Here is a 22605-nt window from a genome sequence, read left to right on the forward strand (position 1 = left end):
TTCCAAAACCAAAGTGTTCCAAAACCAAGGCACGCTTTCCCATAGAAAGTAATGCAAAATGGATTAATTTGTTCCAGACTTTTAAAAACAACCCCTAAAACAGCAATTTAACATGAATTTTACTATCTAACGAGACCATTGATCCATAAAATGAAAGCAATAAACAATGTACTGCAGTCACACAAACAATCAATCAGTAGCTGAACTGGGTTCCACACAGTCACAAAAACAAAAAAAGAGAGCCGCGAAAACAAAAGCGCAAAATAAATAGACAGATCTCAGTGTAACACTCAAAACGGAAGTGTGGCACTCAAATCGGAAGCATAACACATTCAGCTTCCGAAAAAAGTTCGCAAACCGGAACACTTACTTCCAGGTTTGCAGTGTTTGGGTTCCAAGTACCAAGGCGTTTGAGAATCAAGGCGTTTGAGAATCAAGGTACTAAGTTTGGCTAAACAAAGTTGTACTCAAGTAAACCTACTGGAATTAATAGATCTGATTAGTCATATGGAAAAATGCCCCAATGTGTTTAGGAAATACTGAAGGACTCATATAAACAATGGGTGTATTCTGCAGAAAGCTAGGCTATCGAGATCAGTGTACTATTTTTAATTGTATGGATTTTGTTTTGTTTCTATTGTGTCCCCTATGTGGAAAAATCACATGCCTCTTTCTACTTAAACACTAATGATGGACTGAGAAATCCCACCACTTGTTTCCAATATCAAATATTTCTCAACAAAAATGGTGCCTTTACACAAAGCATATATATATTGGAAAGGAACTCAATGTTGTTGTTTTCTTTGCTTGGTTGAAGCCAGATCTGCCTGAGCTTTTCCGTTTAAATCCAAATTAATGATTTCATTTCATCTTGAAATATTTTTGAACTCCGATGTGAGATATATATATATATATATATATATATATATATATATGGAGGTTACAATGTTGGAGCGAGGTCAGGTAAAGTAACTAAGCTGGCCAATTTTAACTTCGCAATTGACAAAATAATGGATGCTTTCAATACACTTAGGGCACTATGAAATCGCTTTAACCTCGCTGGCTATCTTTCCCCAAAAGGATGATATCTCTGACCAGTAGAAAGGTGGGGGTGTTGATAGTTAGGTGCTGTTCATTTTTAGATCTGTGTCTCAGTGAAAGCAGCAGCCCTGTCACTTGTCATTAATTCTGTTTACGCACACATTTTCTCACATCATCATCATTATTACCACCTCTACTACCATCACCTCCCACATGGCGACAGGAAAGCTATTTGAGATGCTGTCAGCAGCCCTACCTGGATAGACAATAAGACACATACACTTTCAATCGTATTTTCCCTTCCACCATTTAAATACTATTCGTCAGACATCTATGTGTCTTGCATGAGCCTTTTAAAACATACAGTGGGATGATACACATGTTGATGTGTTGTTGTTGCTGTTTTTTAAAAAATGACAATCAATTAAAAAACCCCAGCACCTTTCTAAATATAATTGAATGTCTTAAATATAAAATATATTCGGGTCATATAGGTGGCAGACTCTCCTGCCAAAATTTTGAATGTATTGATCTTCAGCGTAAACGTTTCAATTATTTCTGACATGCCTGCAGGTATCTAATTATATTAGACAGGATTTCCTCCACTGGGTAAAAACAGATAAAATTTTGAGGAGTCCTATTTACGGTGGTTTTCTGTTGATCAGATAGACCAACAATACAGCATTCATTAGAAAGCAGAAAAATGGCTTTGTTTCAAAGAGCTGTGCTGCATAAGTATGTGCAACACTATAATGTCATTTCAAGCAATCTGCAAACTGTATTGACATTAATTGTCACAAGTGCTATATTCCTCTCCCTTTATATTTAACATTCGTTATGGATTGCCCTAATACACACTCATACAGTGCCTTCCACTCACATTTGTTGCATACAAAAAACAAATAATATTTTCAGAAGGCTTTTTTTTTTTAAAAAACCCAGGGCATTGTTTTCAGAGTGTCTAGTTTTTAAAGGAAATAATGGCACAATTTACAAACGCAGCATGTAAAAGATTCTGAGGCACACATACAACTCTATGCATTTTTAGGCTCACACTCCTTAGAGAAGAGATTGCCATCCTAAGGCCCATGGGCTACAAGCGGCCCATGGGGGTCATTTAACCGGCCCCTGAGCCACCCCCAAACTGAGCCACCCGCTTGATGAGTCCCCACGCACTGCGCTAAACCAGCGCAGCGCAGGGACTTGCTTCTGCGGCGCCGGAAATCACATCTGCACAGACGCCGGAAATTGTGGGCGGGTGCGCAATCCGGCCCACGGAGGGATCTCCGCTGGAGTGAACCGGCTCAGGCGAGGTAAACCTTGCCGACCCCTGCCTTAGAGCATTTAAATATACTCCTTAGAGTATTTAAAACAAATACAAGTTCTTCCATTAAAAAAGACAGCTTGGCCACCTCAGCAGCAGAACCACACACACAACCCAATCCGCAAAATTTCTTTGAAGTTCTTCTGCTCTCCACTAAAGAGACAGAAACAACACCTCTTTCATGGAAACGAAAACTAGGGGGTGGGATTTGGAGCAGGGCTAGTTTGAGCCAAGCTGAAGATCTAAAACAGTGGGACTATGGTATCCTGGCAACAAGATCCTATTTTCTGGGTACTTGGAAGATTTTGGCTGTGGCTGGCTGCTGTGGGAATCAGCATACTGGACCAGAGTGGGCTTTAGTCTGATACAGCTGGACACTTACGTGCAGAAATGACTTCAAAGCAATCCCTCCCCGACTCCTCCAAAGTCACTCCATTCTTTCTCAGCCCTGCCCCTACAACCCATCCCCAAACTCTCGCCGTCCTCTGCAGCTATCCTCTGCGTCATTCACTGGATTTAGTATAATGGAGGAGTAAGGTAGGGAAAGGAGAGACAGACAGACAGAGACAGACAAAGACAGAGAACGCGGACAAGCAATAGTGCTGGTAGAGATGTGAGGGAAGGAGGAGCTGAGCTCAGCGCTCACCTCAGCAGAGGAGGGAAGAAGAAGAAAGCAAGGCAGAAATAAGGGACAAACTGCGTCCCTTAAAGGTTGCAGCATTTTTCCTTGAAATAAGGGACAACCCCATATTAGGTGGCAACCCTACACTAGGATCAGCCTCACTAGGGAGTTCCTAAACTCTGGAAGTCCTCCCACAAGAGTTCTCCATAGTGCAGACAACCCCTTGCCTAAAGCCTTGCCTTCATGTTCAACTTTCCAAAGAACTGATGGTATGCTAGCTAGCGCATTGTCAAACAGCTCTTACTGTCAGAAAGTTTTTCCGTATGTTTAGTCGGAATCTCCTTTCTTGTAACATGAAGCCATTGGTTCAAGCCCTACCCTGCACAGCAGAATAAAGCAAGCACATACCCTCTTCCATGTGGGCCACACTGGGTTTCATACGCTGGGGCTGATTTTTAGTCCCAGTCTGTCACTGGCAGTGAGACAATAAGCTGTGCAGACCAGTCCTTCTTATGTTTCTTTCAGGTCTTTCACTGTGATGTTCTCACAACTATAGCATGAGCATTAACATTATAATGATGCATTCCATAATGGTACTTCACTTAGTTATTACATGATTGTGAAACAGACAGTATACCATACTCGCACTTTACACAGCGGGTTTTACCTCTACATGCACATTTAATCCAGGCATATGGGGTTTTTTTTAAGTGTGCATGGATTTTTATAAGAAGCCCCATTTGTGGCTATATGCATTGGCCCCGAGTTACTGAAGATCAAGGACAATTTACTACTTTCGTTTGAAAGCTCTGATTAATACATGCAGCCACTACTCTGAGATATTGCAATACAAAACTAGCCTGAGGGCTTTTGTGTTTCTTTAAAGCATCAGACATTAATAGACTAAGTTTACCATTGGGAGCCAGGGCACAAGCCCAAAAACACAAACTCAGACATATTTATTTTATAATCTGTGTATCCCAATCAGAATTCATCATTTCTATGAGATTTTAATGAGAGTCATGATGTGCAGAATACGAAAATAGCATTTCTTTTTCTACTACTGCTCAGTGGAGATCAGTGAATGATTAGTAGTTTTTGCTATAGATACAAAAAATTAAGTCTTAATGATCATGGGACACAATTGAGACATTTTAAAGTAGAAAAAAAATAATTGTCTAGTACCCTGAAGGCTCTTAAAATAATGATAAACAGCTTTCAGTCAAAAGTTTTTGTTTTTGGTTTTTTTTTAAGCCAGACCTTGTGTTTTTAATGAAATGTGCATCATATACAACTGCCAAATTTAGCTGCATGGACAGGCAGAGTCCCCCAACCCCAGGCGACACCCGTGCGGAATAATGCCTCAAGACAACGTGCTATGGGATTAAAATTGGCCACAATTTTATTAAATTTCAGATGTAGGGAGACCTTGGCTCAGGCATTGGGCGTTTATCCTTCCCACTCCCCAGCTGGGGATCTGGAAGACATCAGGGTTATCCAGAGTGTGTGGGGATTGGGCTGGCTCTGGAGAACATAAGTTCAAGCAGAGAGCCCTCCCCCTGTTTCGCTGCCGGAGGGGAGAGCAATGACAACCTCTCGGCATATGGCCAATGCCTCCCCTCAATACCCCTTTAACGGGGAACCCTGGGATCACCGCCGCAAGGGGGGGGGGTCACCGGTTCATGCTCCCCTCATTTAGGAAGATAGACTAAAGGATTCCGCCCAAGGCCTGAAACCACCAAAGCTGTGACGTTTTGCTACGGAAAAGGCAAAACCTGCCAAAGCAGGAAAATTCCTTTCTGGCCCTGACGTAGCAGCGCATGCGTACCTCTGGAGAAGAGGTTAACCTGCAAAAGAAGACTTAACTGAGGGAGGGCAGGGTGGGAGAAGCTCTGGAGGATTCACCTTCTGTTGTGGGGGCAGGATGGTCCCTCCCCTTACCTGGCCGATCCCCTGGCAATGCCTCCCCAAGCGGGATTGGGTGATTAGCTGAGGTAGGCGGAGACCTCCAGGTATCCAGCCTGGGGAGGATGAAGCCATCCTGAACTACCAGGAGCCGCACTGGGACCTGGGGGGCTGCGCGTGACCACGCAAAAGGCACCCCCCATTTGATGTAGAGAGCGGTCATTCTCTGTAGATGCACATAATCAGAGACATGCCTGTGAAAATGGGGCAGTATTTTTTTAAAAGCACATCCTTCTCCTACCCAATCCTACAAAACAGCAAAGGAAAGGAAAGCCTAGTCTTTATATTGAAGGACTTCGCTTATCCTGCTCACAACCAAATCTCTTGTCTTTCCTTTTCTATTTTTCCTTCCTGCTGTCTCTGCTTCACTTAAGCTTATCTTACGTTGTCTTCTTTCATTTTTCTCGCAGTCAAGAATCTGTGCCTTCTACTCTCTCTCTCCCTCCCCCCAAGTATCTATCAAGTCACCTTCGTATTTTCTAAGTATTTCAGCTAAACATGTCCTTTACTTCATGCACTGCTGAAAGACCAAGTTGGTTCATGTGTTTAGTTCAGCTGAGAAACTGGACACAACCTTGTATCATGTAGGCCAGAGTACAACAGGCTGCATTATATCACCAGCAGGTTTTATATGGTTTCATGCGTTTCTCAAATCATCACCAAGGAGTTTCTACATTTTTATTATTATTATTATTTATACATTTGTATATTGTTGAGTTAATTTTAGAAATTCTTCTCAGTGATACAGTGTATGTAAAAACATAAAAAGACAATGACACATAAGCCTGGCTGGGTTTAGTCTAAAAATCTATGGAATGTGCGCATAGCTAGTCACATAATTCTCTGGCTTCAAGTCAAAGCCTGCATTCATTCATATTCTCTCTCCCTCTCTCACACCCATGTATACAAATACAGGTACAATATTTAGAAAAGCCTGGATTAGTTCCAATGCAGATGAATGAAATGAGCCTAATAAAATATAATGAAACATTAATTACCATTTACTATAAAAAATAATAATTGACTTGTTCAAAGCTCTGCACCCCAATTAAAAATGAACTTAAGGGCAGTAAAGTATAGTATTCTGTAAAGCAGACATATGAAGCAATTGCATTGACTGACAATATTTGAAAATGCTTATGTGATTTCTTTTATTAAAAAAAAGGTATGAATGAAATAGATAGGATCACGAAGTATTGGATACACAATTATATCCCTAAACAAACACTGCAAATTAGATTAAAGAAACTTAACAGAGAAATGTGAGCATTTAAAAGCACTGTAGATCAGAACACGCCATCCTGTTTATATATACAACTTCTGGGGGTTGGAGATGAGATTCAGGCTTAGATCTCCACCTGCAAAGCTGCACAAACACACTGACGTCAAAGCACTTTGCTAATTTTAACAAGCAGTTGCCTTTCTGTAGAGTCAGTCCATTGGGCCAGTCAGTCTTCTCTACACTTCCTTGCAGCAGCTATCCTGGACATATCAGGAACTGAATATGAGATCTTGTGCGTGCAAAGCACATGAGCAACCTCTGAACTACAGAACGTCCCCTTTCCACTACAATTTGGTCATATAGAATTAGGTCATCTATTTGTAAAACTGGTGTAATGGCCATAGTTTGCAAATGTTCTGCAAACTTTTGTTTTGGGCTTCTGGTAACTCACTGAAGCTGTTCTCTGATCAGACAGGAGCGAGACTGACATGGCTAAGCGTTTGCACATGATAGAATCCCAAGAGAGTGGTAGGCCAACCAAGATGGACTTCTTTGTGAACCACCTCCACACAGGTACAAAACTAGCCCAATGGGATGAGAATGGGGGTGACACTTTTTTGAGCCGTTTTGCAAAACAAACTGGTGGCTAGGCTTACTACCAGGCTACCAGAGGAGGAAAGGCTTGGACTTCTGCTCCTTTTTCTCTCCCAATTGAAATGGCTCACCTTCTAAAAACTGGTTGCTGATCAGGACTTTAAAGCTACCCTGCAGGTGAGAATATTGCACCTTCAAACATGGAAGCTGACAACTGGCTAAGCTGCCATTATGCTATATTACATATACTTCTATTACATTATGTCTAGGGAACTTTGGTTGAAAGGCAGGTGTATACATCTTTAAAATAAAAACAAGTGAACATGTGCAAAGAAACCATCATATGGTGTGGAATCCATCTTATCAGTTAAATAGAGCAGCATAGTGGAAGTTGCACCTAGTTGTCAGGGGCCAGTAAGAGAGACATATAGATGCAAACATGATAAGTTCATTTGCCCATAAAGAGGGTGGCTACATAAAATCAAGCACTTCTGTTTCTTAATGCAGAAAAATCCTATTTCCCACTTGGCAGAATGGTGCAGGCAACCATCCTGAGATAGTGGGCGATGCTACACAAATGTAAATTCTTCTAACATCTGGCAAGGCTGGCTATCTGCACCAGTAACCACCGCAGTTACTTTCTATGATTATGATTCCTTCCTTGATGCTATCTGTATTCTTCTTATGTTGCCAATGATGTCATCATTTTGCATACTTACAAATTAAATAGCAAATTACATCATTTCTCCTCCCATGAGCTCTGCTCTCTTAATCTTCTGATATTTCAATGTAACTGCATACTTTTTTTAAAAGTTGGATCAAAGAATAACAGGAAAAACCCAAAACACCAGATTTCACATTAAAAAGTTGCATTTTTTTCAAAATCACCATTTTCTAGGACCAGCGATTACCAATGCATTTGAATTGTAAATATAAACCAATCTAGCAATAAGTAAATTGTCAGAATATTATCAAGTTAAACAAACATTCTCATATTACCTGTCATCTGTACATACTGCATGATTCTACAAAATCAGCCAATCAAGACATAGCTGAAATACTCTACTTATGTTTAATAAATTGTTCATTGATGAATCTCAAATTAAATGAAATTTTCTTTGCTCCATTGCTATAAATGCCTTATAGCCTCCACAAGAAAGACTTGGGTATACAATATATGAAAGATATATATGAAAATAAATTATAAATAAAGAAGAACAGAATGCCATTCTGTAGCTAGAAAAACGCACTATGGTTTTTAGGAGGGAAGTTGGTGAGCTTATACAGAGAACAAATTATTTGTAGTGCCATTCACAGTGCAATGTTCAAAAGCAAGACCCTTTCCTTACGGAGATGCTTTGAAGGTTTAAAGGATCAAATGGATCATGTTAGGTTACAGAAGCTTTCAAATAAAGCAAGATGATAGCAGCAATGGGAAATGCTGTCTTTCTGCCAAGATTTGTTGAAGATAAAAACCACATGCTAAATTATTTTCAAGGGAAATCCTCTTCAAATATGGGAAGCCTGGCTGGTGTGTTTTCTACATTAAAAGGAGCTGAGATGAACCTTTCTTGACAAAGGAAGTTAATCTCTACAGTGGAAAAGGATGCAGGCATGGAGGCCCAGTGACAGTCCTGTCAAACCTAGAATTTCTTTGCTGGTCTATATGCCATATGGCAAACATAGCTTGTCTGTCCTCTCCTCCCTTCATAACAGAGGCTGTTTTCAAAAGTATTGTGGAGGTGTCGCTCCGCTTGTGCTGAGGCAAACTTCGCACCAGTCACGCAACAGTGTGCCAAGGAGCGTTGCGCCCACGCTCCCTGATCTTTTGCCTTCTTGGCTAGCAAACAGGGTTTTCCCCCTGACCATTTGTCCTCTCACAGATTTGGTTATTAGACATAACACTTGGATGGAGCATGACCGGGGACGCAGACATAATCAAGTATTGGAGAAAACATTTTAGGGAAACACCTGCTGACACGTGTATTTGCCAATGCTGGAAATGTGCTTAGATGGAAATACGTCATGTTCAGGGTGGTTTCACTACTGTTTCCAATTGTTGACTTCTGCTAATAAAAGGAGCCTCTGCAGAGATAGTCGGCAGCTTGTTTGGAGCATGCTTGCCAGTGTGCTTTTGCACAGCTCACCTGCACTCAACCTCCCGTCGTCCTCGTTATTCCTACAAGTATAACATACCAAAATACACAGACAATAGATAGAAATCATAGAATTGTTGCATTGGAAGGGGACCACAAGAGTCATCTTAGTCCAACCCCCTGCCCAAAGTGGGGCTCGAACCCCCAACCCTGAGATTAAGAATTTCATGCTCTACTAACTGAGCTATGCCAGACATGGGCCACATTAAACTGAGTTGGTGGCAAAACTGCTAACAGAATGAGTCCACCTAGCCAGCCTTTCCCCTGTTTCTTCCCAGCCTCTGGATGGCTAGCCCTGAGGTAGATGAAGATTATATAGGAACTCACACTCCAGCATGTGATGGTGTGTGTGTGTGTGTGTGTGTGTGTGTGTGCGCGCGCACACACACACACACACACACACAGCGCATGGTCTGTTTGGCCATTTGGACTGGTGAAATTTTCCTTACAAAATCTATTAATATTTTAAAAACAATACATTGCATATATGCTCTTTTGCATAGATGGTATTTAATGCATGTCCTACAACAAAGTCAAGCCACTGATGTTAATGGACACAACTAACTTAGGTTCATAAATTTCAATTGGTCTACTCTGAGTAGGATGTAGTTGAATACAACCCAGAAGCAGAGTAATTGTTTGAAAGACAGCAAGCAGCTTGAGCTCATGGATGCTTATCCATGTTGTTTAGCATTATGTGCAACCAGGCTGCAACAACAGGATTGTATTCCTAACGAATATGATTATTATTGAGTTTATATCCTACCCTTCTTCCAAAGAGATGCAGTTGGTAAGCATGGCTTTCCCCCCTCTGTATTATCCACACAACAACCCGTTTAGGCAGAGAGATGGTGACTGGCTCAAGGTCACCCACTGAATTTCATGGAGTGTTTGAACCTGGTCTCCCAGCTCCTTCATCACTCCACAAAGCTACATCTACATATAAATGTATGGAAAGGAACCAGTACAGACAATCCTGTCGCCTCTGTGACTTAAGACCCAGCCTACTTATGGGACATGCGCCAGCTTTATTCCAGAACCTTTATAAGCTTATGCTAAAGGAAAGTGCCCAGTTATGACTCGATCCATCAAATGCAAATGAGATTCCCGGCAACATACCAGGATAGTTCATAGCAGACAGCTGAGTAACAAGTTTACAAAATAAATTTTGTTCTTAGCATAATGCTGCTATTCCAAAGACTCACAAGATGAATGGCTCTTGAGCATTCGCTATTAATTAATCAATTTTTTCCCAATAAAATATTCTATGGGGAAAAGAGAAAGCATTAAGTAAAATAAATACGGGCAACGTGTGGTTGCAAATACAAACAAGTGAACACAGAAATATGAACAAAACATTCACTGTCCGCTTAAAGACACAATAACTTAGATACAAGATTGATTCTTCAACGGCTTGATCATCTGTATTCTTGCTTACTTGGACATTCATTAAGTTTATTGAGGCTCGTTGTGGGGGGGGGGCATGTAGATGCACATGGAGTCACAGCACAGTTTTTTAATTAAGCACTTCAAAACGAAAACCACTTTCCAATACATATTAAATTAAATTTATAATTGAACGATTAAGAGCTCTATGCAAGGAGTAAAGCCTACCAAAAATTAGTTCTGCCTACTGTCCAACCCCAAATAACAAACTACACTAGCTGGGTGGATGGGTGGATGTTTTGGACCCTATTTTGGAAGTTATCAGTTGAATATGTCCTGGTCCTTGTGTACTTTTTCTTTAAGCGCTGAACTTCCAAACAATGTATAAATCAATGTGCCTCAAAATTACAGCAACCAGAGAAGGGTGAGCTTTTTGTTTACATTTTATTGAAGTATATATGTATGTTCACCTTGCTCTATAGTTGAAGCACATTTTGTAAGCAGCAAGCTATCACTTACCATAATCAATTTACACCTTATATTGTCAGCAAATTTAGTGACACAATAAAACAGAGCAGCACTTCTGCAGATTAATTACATTAAGCACGGCATTAGGCACTGAGGACAGGATGATAACAGCTACTACACCTTTTGTATATAAAGCAATGTGAACAGTGTGTATTTCACAAATATAAAAATGTGCTGAAATGTATGGTAATTATTTAAGTGGTGTCACAATGCCTAAAATAATAAACAAAAGGCAGCATGCATGATCAGGGTACTTCCACTCACAGAGAATTTAAGCATCTGATAAATTAAAAAAATGAGATTCTATGTTTGTACGGTTTATGCCTGCAACTAAAACTTTCACTTTGGTTGTGAGTGTACACAAGGGACTGAAGTAACAAAATACAGTTCTTTTTACAATAAAGGCAAAGGTTGTTCTAAACTCCATTAAATAAACATACTTTAAATGAAAATACTGCCTTGAAGATTCCAAAGCTGCAATGCTTTTTTTGCATATCTGTATGGACCATGACGCGGGTGGCGCTGTGGGTTAAACCACAGAGCCTAGGACTTGCCGATCAGAAGGTCGGCGGTTCAAATCCCTGCGACGGGGTGAGCTCCCGTTGCTCGGTCCCTGCTCCTGCCAACCTAGCAGTTCGAAAGCACAGTGCAAGTAGATAAATAGGTACCGCTCTGGCGGGAAGGTAAATGGCGTTTCCGTGCGCTGCTCTGATTCGCCAGAAGTGGCTTAGTCATGCTGGCCACATGACCCGGAAGCTGTACGCCAGCTCCCTCGGCCAGTAAAGCGAGATGAGCGCTGCAACCCCAGAGTCGGTCACGACTGGACCTAACGGTCAGGGGTCCCTTTACCTTTACCTTTTGGACCATGAAGATCTTGTAACTAAGAAGATCTTGTAACTAAGAAGATCTTGTAACTGTTATGTGAGTGTCTTCAAGGAAAGGAAAGTTACTGGGCTGCATCCCATTAAACTCAACGGGACTTATTTCCAGTTAGTGGATATAGGATTCTGTAAACGAACACAGGAAAGTGTGTGTGCGCGCACACACACAAACAGAGCTTCAGTAGCCTTATGATTCAAACCAATCAAAGAGAGAGTCAGGCAACTTTTCTACTTCACAACAATAAAAAGGCTCTAATCATTTCCATCCTGCTGGTAGTTTTAGCAAAAACCCAGTAAAAACGAAGCATCCAAGAAAAAGTATGTCTATTTGCAAATACCTTTTTAAGACCAGCCTGCTAATGCCATTTACCCCAGAACGGTGACGTCATGCTTGCACTTCTTTAGTAAGGCACAGCAAAGTTATAGGAACCGCTGCCTAAAATACTTACTAGAGCACTTAACAGCTCACTCATTTGTTGAGTAGCTTTATGTTCTTCTTGGGCTGGGCAGAAACAACAGCTTGCAATGCATGAGGAAGGGAGATAAAACTTCCCTGCTGTGCAGATTTAGTCCATTTGCACAGGCTCTCACACAGAAAGCAAATTGAAGTCTCTCATAAAGGCTTCTCTCCCTGCATTGGCAACCCTAACAAATGCATATGAAAATGAGTAAATCAGGCGACTTTGCATTAGAAAGGGGGGAAACTTCCTACTCTGACATCTGCTATCATAATTAAGAACAGATTTCATCACTAAACACTTGCTAGTTATGTCTGCAGTAAAGTAAATACACAGATGTGTTATATTTGCATACAGAAAAACTTGAACCACGTAACCAAAAGAAATTTGCATTTTCTCCTCTTAAAGATCTTTAAGGGTGAAACCATCATTAACACTTTGCATGTGATTCCTCTAGTTTTGCTCATTAAGATCAGATTATAAAATATAAAGTACAATCAATAATAGGCAATGAACCTTGAATTACGTAAGGTAATCATTAACCAGAATGTACTCTTCATCCCATGAATGCAATTTTATTTGATCGCCGTTTAATTTAATTGCAAACTTCAGAAAATTTATCGCTGTTTTAATTATGCAGATGTTGTTAAGAAGAGCCTATTTATTTCTTGCCCTTTCCTAAAAGCTCAGGATGGATAACTGTTTTAAAACCAAGAACATAAATATAATATCACACTGTAAAAAATAAAAAAGCAAGTGCTTAAACAGCTTGATAAATATTAAAGTACGTCAAGCATAGTTGAATTCACACATTTGCGGAATCTTACATATTTCAAAGCACATCTGACAATACCAATAGAAATTCAGTACAGTGATCTAGCCCAGATATCTTCACCATCACATCAACTCACATTTAATAGAAATTTAATAAATTTTTAGAAGTATAATGAGAGAGATTCTTCTTATGTTCTGTACAGTGGTGCCTCAGATTAAGAACTTAATTAGTTCTGGACATCTGTTCTTAACCTGAAACTGTTCTTAACCTGAAGCACCACTTTAGCTAATGGGGCCTCCCGCTGCCACCGCTGCGCCGCCGCTGCGTGATTTCTGTTCTCTCTTTTTTTAAAATAATATTTATTAATAGTTTCAGAATTACAGGGGAAAAAAGAAAAAATTAAAAACAACACTACAATACATAAAAAAGAAGAAAAAAAGCAAAACATAAAAACCAATGCAACTATACAGCAAAAAGATAAAAGAAAGAAAGAAAGAAAAAGACACAAATCCCATATTACATATCTTTAACTTCCATTTGCTTGTTTCATTGACCTCCTCACACCTCCCTTTTTGTATTCTAGTTTGATTAGTTATTTCAGCAAATTCTTTCCATCTTTCTCAATTTTTATTAAATAATTTATCTTAACAATTTAACCTATTAATTAACTCAACAAAACCTTTCCATCTTTTCCCCATATTCTGTTATTCAAATTACCTTAATTTATTTAACCTTATCTTACCGTAAAATACTTTAGAGCTTAAAGCTTCATACTCGATTATACATAACTCCTGATATCATTTCTACTAGAGTCATATAGTTTCATTCCAACATTTTCCCTAATATTCATTAATTTTAGGCTAATTCCCTAGAAAAGAAAAATTTCTTTATAAATTTTCTTCCAATCTTCATCCAACGTCTCTTCTTCCTGGTCTCGGGTCGTGTCAGTCCTTACTGTCCATTCCATCTAGTCCATCAACCTGGTAATCTTATGTCCGAGGCCCTTAAGTCTCTTCCATGTCCCTTCTGCAGATCTTCTTCTTCTTGTTTATACTTGCCCTTTTCCTTGTCTTTTGTTGGTCTCTTTCTTAATTTCTTTCCTTTCTCATTGAGGAGTAGGTCTCTGGGGGATTCCAACCCTAAATTATCTCCGTCTCCCTTCATCAAACCAGCCCATTCCCCACAGTCCCACTCCCCACAGTCATCAATGTAATCCAAAAAATATTTAAAAGCATATTTCAAGGTCTCTCCAAAGTTAAGAACCTCCTCAGCTCCAGACTCCCCCTGGCCCACTCCAACTTCAATCTTCAAAGACAGCGGCTTATGCTCCTGTAGGGCCTCGGGTCTCTCCATTTCTATTATTTGAGGTGCAACCACAACCTCCTCCATTATCTTCTGCACTTGCCCAGTCAGTACAGGTTCCTGAGTTGGTCTCTGAATGGTTTCTGTATCAATATTCCCTGTTTGTCCACAGTTATTAACCACAACAGTCATCAAATCCATTTTCTCATTCATCAAATCCATCTTCTCACGCATCTGTTCCAACAAGGCACTTGTCTTGCATAAAGCAAGCACCAAAACTTCCTCCCAGCTCATATTTAGTCAAGGTCAAAAAGGACTGGTCCCACGATCTTAATCTCACAGCTGTAGAGTCCTCAAATAGACTGCAGCAACAATTTAGCAAGCTCCCTCTAGAGGAGACAATTTCTATTTGTATCCATTTTTTTAAGGCAAGTCCAACACAGGAAAATTACTTTCATTTTTCAGATATTTTGTTTCTTTAGAATGCAAAAGGCAACATTGGAATCAGTTTATTTCTCTTCTTTAGCTATCTGTCAAAGTATTCCATTCACAGTCAATGAACCTCTCCAACAATTTCTGTCTCTGACACCCCGTTCCCAGGTTAGAGACGGTGGAAACTTATCTTTCTTCACTCCCTCTCCTGCAGGCGTTAAACAAAGTCCCCCCCCCCCCTTTTCTCCTGCTTCCAAGGGGGTTTCAGTAGTTATAAATGAAGGAAATTTAGACTTTTTTAACGACTTTCCAGGCTTTAGCTTACAAGGTTTTTGCTTTAGTCTATATACAAAAAGCGGAAGGCGGACTTCCTGTTTTGAACCTTCCCGCTTCGGTGCCAAATTAAGATATTTCTTGATCCAATTTTCCGTTTCTACTCACGGGTACTTGTTTTAAATCCAATTGTCCACAGGAAAAAGTCAGCGCTCTCCGGCAATGGCTGTGCGGCTTTACTCCATGAAAGTAGCAATCAGTTCGCAGCACCGCGCCGCTCACCCCACTTCACTCCGGAGCCCCAAAATGGGGTTCCCGGTGAGTAGGGGGGGGCGCTCCTGGTGCCCTGCCGAACCCCACGTTCCCAGGCTTCCTCCACCTGGGATTTCTAGCGGGTCCCCACCTTCGCCGCGGCGGGAAGACCCAGTTTCCACGGAGCCAGTTCCTCCGGTCGGAGGAACTCCGCCATTGGCCGATGGCGCTAACCCGGAAGTCCGTGATTTCTGTTCTCATCCTGAAGCAAAGTTCTTAACCCGAGGTACTATCTCTGGGTTAGTGGAGTCTGTAACCTGAAGCGTCTGTAACCTGAAGCATCTGTAACCTGCGGTACCACTGTACTGCCATTCCCTCCCATTCAATTTTTGTTCCTTTTCCCGTATCCTTAACCATTTCTTCCCCACCTCCGTCAGATAACCTCTGCTGTTCAGTTTTTTCCACTGCTCTCACTTCTCTTATTTGTCTTATCCTTTGGGTACCCTCTTCTCTTGACAACTGGGGTTTAAATACCTCCCAGATGACGGCTTACTACACCATCTTTACCTCCTTGCATACAGAGAGCCAGTGTGGTGTCATGATTAAGAGTGGTAGACTCGTAATCTGAGGAACTGGGTTCGCGTCTCCGCTCCTTCACATGCAGCTGCTGAGTGACCTTGGGCTAGTCACACTTCTCTGAAGTCTCTCAGCCCCACTCACCTCACAGAGTGTTTGTTATGGGGGAGGAAGGGAAAAGAGAATGTTAGCCGCTTTGAGACACCTTCGGGTAGTGATAAAGCGGGATATCAAATCCAAACTCCTCTTCTTCTTCTACATACAACAACATAGAGGAACACCAAACCCCTGCCAGCTGCCAACAGCAATACCAAGGCTTAGGCAATTTGTATTGCTTGTATTCAGTTCATACGACCCGAAATCCATGGGTAAACCAAGGAATGGATCAGGTTCTCCTTAGCAGGAAAGGGTTTCTGCAAAAAGTTGTATCTATTCATCTAGCGTTATTCATGCCCAAAGGAAACTGTCCTGGAGTTCTCAGAAATCTCTCTGGTGCTATCCACTTCAAGGGTGGGCTAGAATAAAAGATCCACTAATGTTCCAGACGGGACGTGGGTGGCGCTGTGGGTTAAACCACAGAGTCTAGGACTTGCCGATCAGAAGGTTGGCAGTTCGAATCCCTGCGACGGGGTGAGCTCCCGTTGCTTTGTCCCTGCTCCTGCCCACCTAGCAGTTCGAAAGCACGTCAAAGTGCAAGTAGATAAATAGGCACCGCTCCGGCGGGAAGGTAAACGGCATTTCTGTGCGCTGCTCTGGTTCGCCAGAAGCGGCTTAGTCATGCTGGCCACATGACCTGGAAGCTGTACGCCGGCTCCCTTGGCCAATAAAGCGAGATGAGCGCCACAACCCCAGAGTCGGTCACGACTGGACCTAATGGTCAGGGGTCCCTTTACCTTTAATGTTCCAGACATAAGCTGTTGAAAGCCTAAGTCTAACCAGGAAGGGATGCGACCCTGAAAGGGATTTACAGAGAAATTCCCCACGCCCACTTCCTGCCCAGCTCAGAACACCAAGCCAAGATGTGGCCCCCACAACTTTCAGGGAGACCTTGGTATAGTGCTGCCCATGGACCCTCATCCCCAACTCAAATTTATCATCTCAAGGTGGTCATGCAATGCGGCAGAACCTTATTTCTTTTTCTTTCGCCCCTGGGGAAATCCCGAGCTATGCTAGATTATGACATACAATTACATAATCAAAGAGCATATTTCTCTAAAGATGGATATGATCCCGATAGTCAAATAATAATCTTGTCTTTTGTAGATCTGAGATGGCTAAACTTAGAGATGATCAAGTCCAACATACACACTACAGACAACTGTGTTTGTGTAAACTGTATCATCTATGCAGCTGTGCTGGCAATTAGAAAACCCAGACAGGTGTTTGCATGAGAAAATCTGCATGCCTCCAACCGACACTATAGCTATCCATCTCACCCCTGTACATGCACAATACCAACGGAAGTAATTAGTGCTACTGCATCATTAGTGCCATCCTGTAGACTAAATAATGTGGTAAAGCATAATTACCTGCAAACGGTTAATGTCAAGACTTTAATGAGAACTAGTTTGCAAAGAATTGCGCTGTCTGTGCATACAATTATTGTTAGATACATCTGTCCCTGGAGTTACCCGAGAAAGGCATTTACAATGTGGGTTTGTGAGATTGTAAGACATTTTGCGTATTATAGAGGATAAGTGCACATCACTGAATAGCGGAATAGAAATGAGTAATGATAAGCTTGTGTGGAAACTTGGAGATCCATAATGAAAGTTGTTGAAAGTATGTTTTAGAGGCTGTTATTAGAAAGATGCTCCATCTTATTTTGGTAGAGCTGATCTTCATCTTTTTTAGATGCACTGTGACCTTTCAGAGACATATAACGCATAAACTCTATGTTCAGATTGTACATTGCCTCTGCAGTCTATTCCATTCATCTCTACTGATAGGACAAAACCTTTACACCTTGTTCCCAAATCAGAAGAAATCAGATGTTCTAAGAAGTTCTCTTGCTGGCCAGGCAAACACTGGGACAGCTTTAGATGACAAACCCTGCTACTAGGCAAGCAAATTAAGGATGATGTCTTCAGATGCTTTTATAATGCCACAATGAACCTTTATTTATGTACTTACTTAGTTAATGTTTTTGAAGTCCACTGCTACATGCCTGGAAGATTCCTACCAACGTACATCACAAAACTATATAGTCACTGCTAGCCAGAGCCTGGCTGCTGGTACCTTTAATTTTGTCAGCTTCAGAAAACAATGTCTTCAGTATGAGAAGGTGAAAGGAACTAAAGGTTACAACTACACAGCAATCTTACCATTGCTTTTCTTTAGTAAGAGGAGAATGAAAGTGAACCTCCATCACCACTCCCATGAATAAAATGCCAAACTCTCCGCCTCTCCCCTTTCCCAGCTTTCACTTGGCCTTGAGCAATGGCTGGGATTGCTATAGCTTTCACATGTGCCTCACATGGCTATAAAGAAAGGTAGCCAATGCATAGCTGTCAACTTTTCCCCTTTCTTGCGAGGAATCCTATTTGAAATAAGGGAATTTCTCTTTAAAAAAAGGAAAACGCTGACAGCTATGAGCCAACGCTTATACATTTAAAAAAAAAAACTTTGCAGGTTCACACAAGCTTATTTGGTGCCTTTTGTGTGTCCTCCACTAGGCCTTAGAATGTGAGGTTTTCTAGAACACTACTGGCAGAATTCTGAACTGTTTTGTTTTGTTTTGATTAAATCAGAGCACTGTAGGATTCCCCCCCCCCCCCAGCTGTGTATTAGCAAATAAATGATTAAATCCAGAGCTCCTCAGTGATTCAAAGGATTTTTGGGGAGCAAAGCTTATTTTTGCAAAGTCCATAAAGAAAAGAAGACATATAGGAAAACACAGAGCTATACAGTAAATAAACTTAGAGCAACAGAACAGAGTAAGTATTTGTGGGGGCCATGATCCAACTCAGGGGATTACTGACACCATGCTTTGACTAGGGGAGGGCAACTCAGAATCATCCCAATTCCTCTCGTTATTCAGACTCCACACGAAACAAATTTACACCCCTCATATTTGGAAAAGTAGAATGTGAATTTCATTTTCTGTTCAACACGGAGAAGCTAGATCTAGTATGAGGTAAAAGTATAATGGCTATAAGGCTGCAACCCTACACCCACCTAACCTGAGAATAAACCTTATGTGATCCTGTAGGACTTACTTCTGAGTAGATAGGTGTAGGATTGCATAGCAACTGTGCTAAAAGAGTTGTAAAGCCTTGGTTTTATTTTTTTAAATAAATTTGTATTCTGCTTTTCAAGGGGGGGGAAATATCTTGAAAGCATATTATAAGCCACGTATCAAATATGCAATAAAGTACCACATATAACACATATAAAACAGCATAAAATATAATCTCAGCTACAAACTCATGTGATCTTAGACAAGCCTCTCTTCAGAGCAGAGTTGCCCACAACAAGAGGTTAGTTAGTGCTGTTCTACCTTACATGGCTATTCTAAGCCTTCCTGATATTTTATTTTATTATTACATTTATATCATGTAAATGAAGCCCTCTGAACGCTCAGAAACCTTATCTAAATTGTAAGTAATTTATTTATTTGTCTTCATTTTTTAAAAAAAAAAACACAACACCACACACCCTGAAACCTATACCTAAAACCAATGTTTAACGTATTTTAATTCTAGTCTTAGCAGATAATGGTTCAAATCAAACATATTCTGGTTCTTCAGCTGAAGAAATATGACTCAGGTGAAAAACGAAAGCTGTAAAAATGTGTTGGTATAAAGATAAGCACTTTATTTAATATCCAATTAAATGTGGTCACCAGAGAAATCACAGCTTACAAAAGTTTATCAGAAAAAAAAGATTAATCTATTTCAGGCTTAACCCAAAGTGTCATGAAAGGAACTCATGAATTTAGATAGGAATCCACTTATTATCAAAATACATTTTCATATTGAATCAGAACAGTCTAAATTGCTGACTATATTTATACTTGGTTCAGTCAAATTTTTATACTCTGTAGCTGCCATTAATTTTAGGACAATTATCAAACAACAATGATGAACAAACTAAAATAATCTTACGTGGTCATTTCCCCCAGTTTCATATTAACCATTCAGCTATGCACACAACTGAATCATTGAGAAAGGTTTAGTAGGTTCTTACGTGTTGACTTCAAATTTAAAAGCAGGAGTCACCTAGAAGCACAGTGACATTTGAAAGAGCTTTAAAATTTATTGCCAGAAATTTAATTGCACTGTTTCTGACTACAAATTAACTTGTTCATGTTGCACAAACAACACCACAATCATGACCTTACAATAGCAAGGGAAACTGGGCCTTTAGAAATCATGGGCCTTCAAAAAAATATTTAAATGTGGACTTTTTACAGTTCGCTACCAGAATAACAAAAGAGAGGTGGAATTTGATTGCCACATTGCTTAGCCTCCTTCGTGCAAATATCTTTTTTTTAGAAACTAATTTAAATATTTACCTTAATTTTGCAACAATGGTCCATGGGGGAGGGCGCTGACATGGATCTGTCCCTCATGCTGAAAAAGTTTCCCCAATCCTACTCTAGCAGTTTAAAGGACTTGTGGCAGGGAGTGGCAGGAGAACTGGAGGACAAACACATTTATTTTCATGTTCTCTGAGTCAACACACCCGAGTTTGTGATTTATTAAAAGTAATATAATGCATCACATTACTTAGAATGGAATGTGTATTTGGAGGTGCATTTAAGAGATGCAGTGTGAATAGACTACTTCCCATAAGGTAGCACAAACTAAGCAACGTCCACAACAAACCACGAGTCAGGAAGTGCATATATGAAGTACTGACTTTGGGATTTCCAAGCACCAAACCACCTGTAACATCAGGTGCTTGTCAGGCTGGCAACTGTCCCCGCCCGTCAAATTTGGTCTGATAAGTATCTGGCCCATGGAGTCAAAGTGATTCTCCACTCATTACATGTGCATCCCAAGAACTATTACTCTTGTTTAAGCAACAATCATAAGACTGTTTGCATTAAGTGGCAGAAAACTGCTGCGCTAACTGCATTCGTATGTTTTTTTATTTGCTGTAGGATTAACAATGATCCAAATCAAGGACAAGAGGAAAAAACCTGCAGCTCAATTGATATAGTAAATGTGGTTCGTAATCTGGAAGGCAAACAAATGGAAAATGACATAAACAGGTCACCAAACATTTCTTAAGACCTCAGTGAGAATTTTCTGATGGCTGATTTATCAAGACCATAGTGCTACAGTAGCTGGACAGACTATACAGAGGTGATCATGAATAGTACAACAGGCTACTACTCTCCAGGATTTCCCAAACTTGGATCTCCTGCTGTTTTGGGACAACAATTCCCATCATCCCTGACCACTGGTCCTGCTAGCTAGGGATGACGGGAGTTGTAGTCCAACAACAGCTGGAGACCCAAGTTTAGGAATCACAGCTCTGGGCAGATTACCACAGGTCCTAGATAGTGCCTCTAATAGGAAGGAGAGAGCTCACTTACAGATGGTACCTAACACCAAGGAAACTAGCGCTAATACGCCCAGGAACCTCACCAAAGTGCTGGAGAGGATGCACCTCCACAGGCACATACTTCCACATGTGGTGGGAATGCCCCAAAATCCAACTATTCTGCACAACAATCATACAAGAAATATTATTATTATTATTATTATTGTTATTATTTATTAATATACACAATATTTTATTATTATCATCACAAGAAATATGCAAAATAACTAAGCAAGTATTAGAAGTCACCCCAGAACTGGCCCTATTAAACATCTTCCAAGATAATAATGCCCACTCACATCATAAAGAACTCATAACCCACCTACTCTCTGCAGCCAGAAACAACATAGCCAGACACTGGAGAGATCTGTCAGGAGTAAGCATGGACCACTGGTACCAAATAGTATGGGAAACAGCCTTATTAGAAAAACCAACCAACAAACTGAAACTGACACGGGGACAAATAGAAGAAGACGCCTTCACCCCGGTATGGCTCCCCTTTATCACATACACAGCCCAACAAGACAACAACAAGAATCCACCAACAGCATACAAATCAACATGGCTAACCTGATTCAAAAACACCCACCCACCCCAATCACACATGAAAACAAAGTTCACCACAGCCAATCACAAACGAACAACCACATCCTAGGCCAGAGGTTGGCAACCTAAGGCCCATGGGCCGGAAGGGGCCCATGAGGGTCGCTTAACTGGACCATGAGCTGCCCCCGAACCGAGCTGCCCACTTGGTGAGTCCTTGCGCGCTGCGCTAAACCGGCACAGTGCAGCGCGGGGTCTCTGTTCCGTGGCTCCAGAAATCGCTTCTGCGCATGCCCAGACGCCAAAAATTGCTTCTGTGCAGGCACGATTTTCAGCGTCTGGGCATGCGCAGAAGTGATTTCCGGCGCGGTGGACATGTGCAGACGCAATATCCTCTGTTGCAAGAAACACAAGCAAATAGTAAAGAGAACCCGCACAAGCGATGCTGACACAAAATGCCACACATACATTAAGTAGAAAAGAAACTTTGCCACCTGACCCCCCCACTCACCATGCCCCACCTCCACCTCTTTCCCCCTTTTCTTCCTGTATCAACAGATGAAACTGATCTGTAGAAAATGTAACCTGAAAAAAGAGACATTGCACATACTTTTGTAAACCAAGAAATATTTAATAAAAATATGTTTTTTAAGAAAATAATAGGAAGGAGAGAGGGACACTGCTTTTTTTTTTTTTTTTTAAGGCAGTGGGACTGCCTAGGC

General features: G+C 40.9%; 1 protein-coding gene and 1 long non-coding RNA gene across 10 annotated transcripts in view; one reads left to right on the top strand and one right to left on the bottom strand.

Annotated features, from left to right (window-relative positions):
- Positions 1 to 22605, bottom strand: part of AFF3 (ALF transcription elongation factor 3) — a 243119-nt gene that overhangs the window by 158306 nt on the left and 62208 nt on the right. The window lies entirely within an intron of this gene.
- Positions 1 to 22605, top strand: part of LOC308475955 — a 106493-nt gene that overhangs the window by 77347 nt on the left and 6541 nt on the right. Inside the window, exon 3 of one of the 2 annotated variants that reach the window (XR_013985579.1) lies at positions 20895 to 20983. The exons of the other annotated variant lie outside the window; for it this stretch is intronic. This is a non-coding gene — a long non-coding RNA (uncharacterized lncRNA). Of the gene's footprint in view, positions 1 to 20894; positions 20984 to 22605 lie in introns of those variants that run through there. 2 annotated transcript variants of the gene reach the window in all.

The sequence above is a fragment of the Podarcis pityusensis genome (genome assembly GCF_964106645.2).
Source record: "Podarcis pityusensis genome assembly, chromosome: 4".
NCBI lineage: Eukaryota > Metazoa > Chordata > Lepidosauria > Squamata > Lacertidae > Podarcis > Podarcis pityusensis.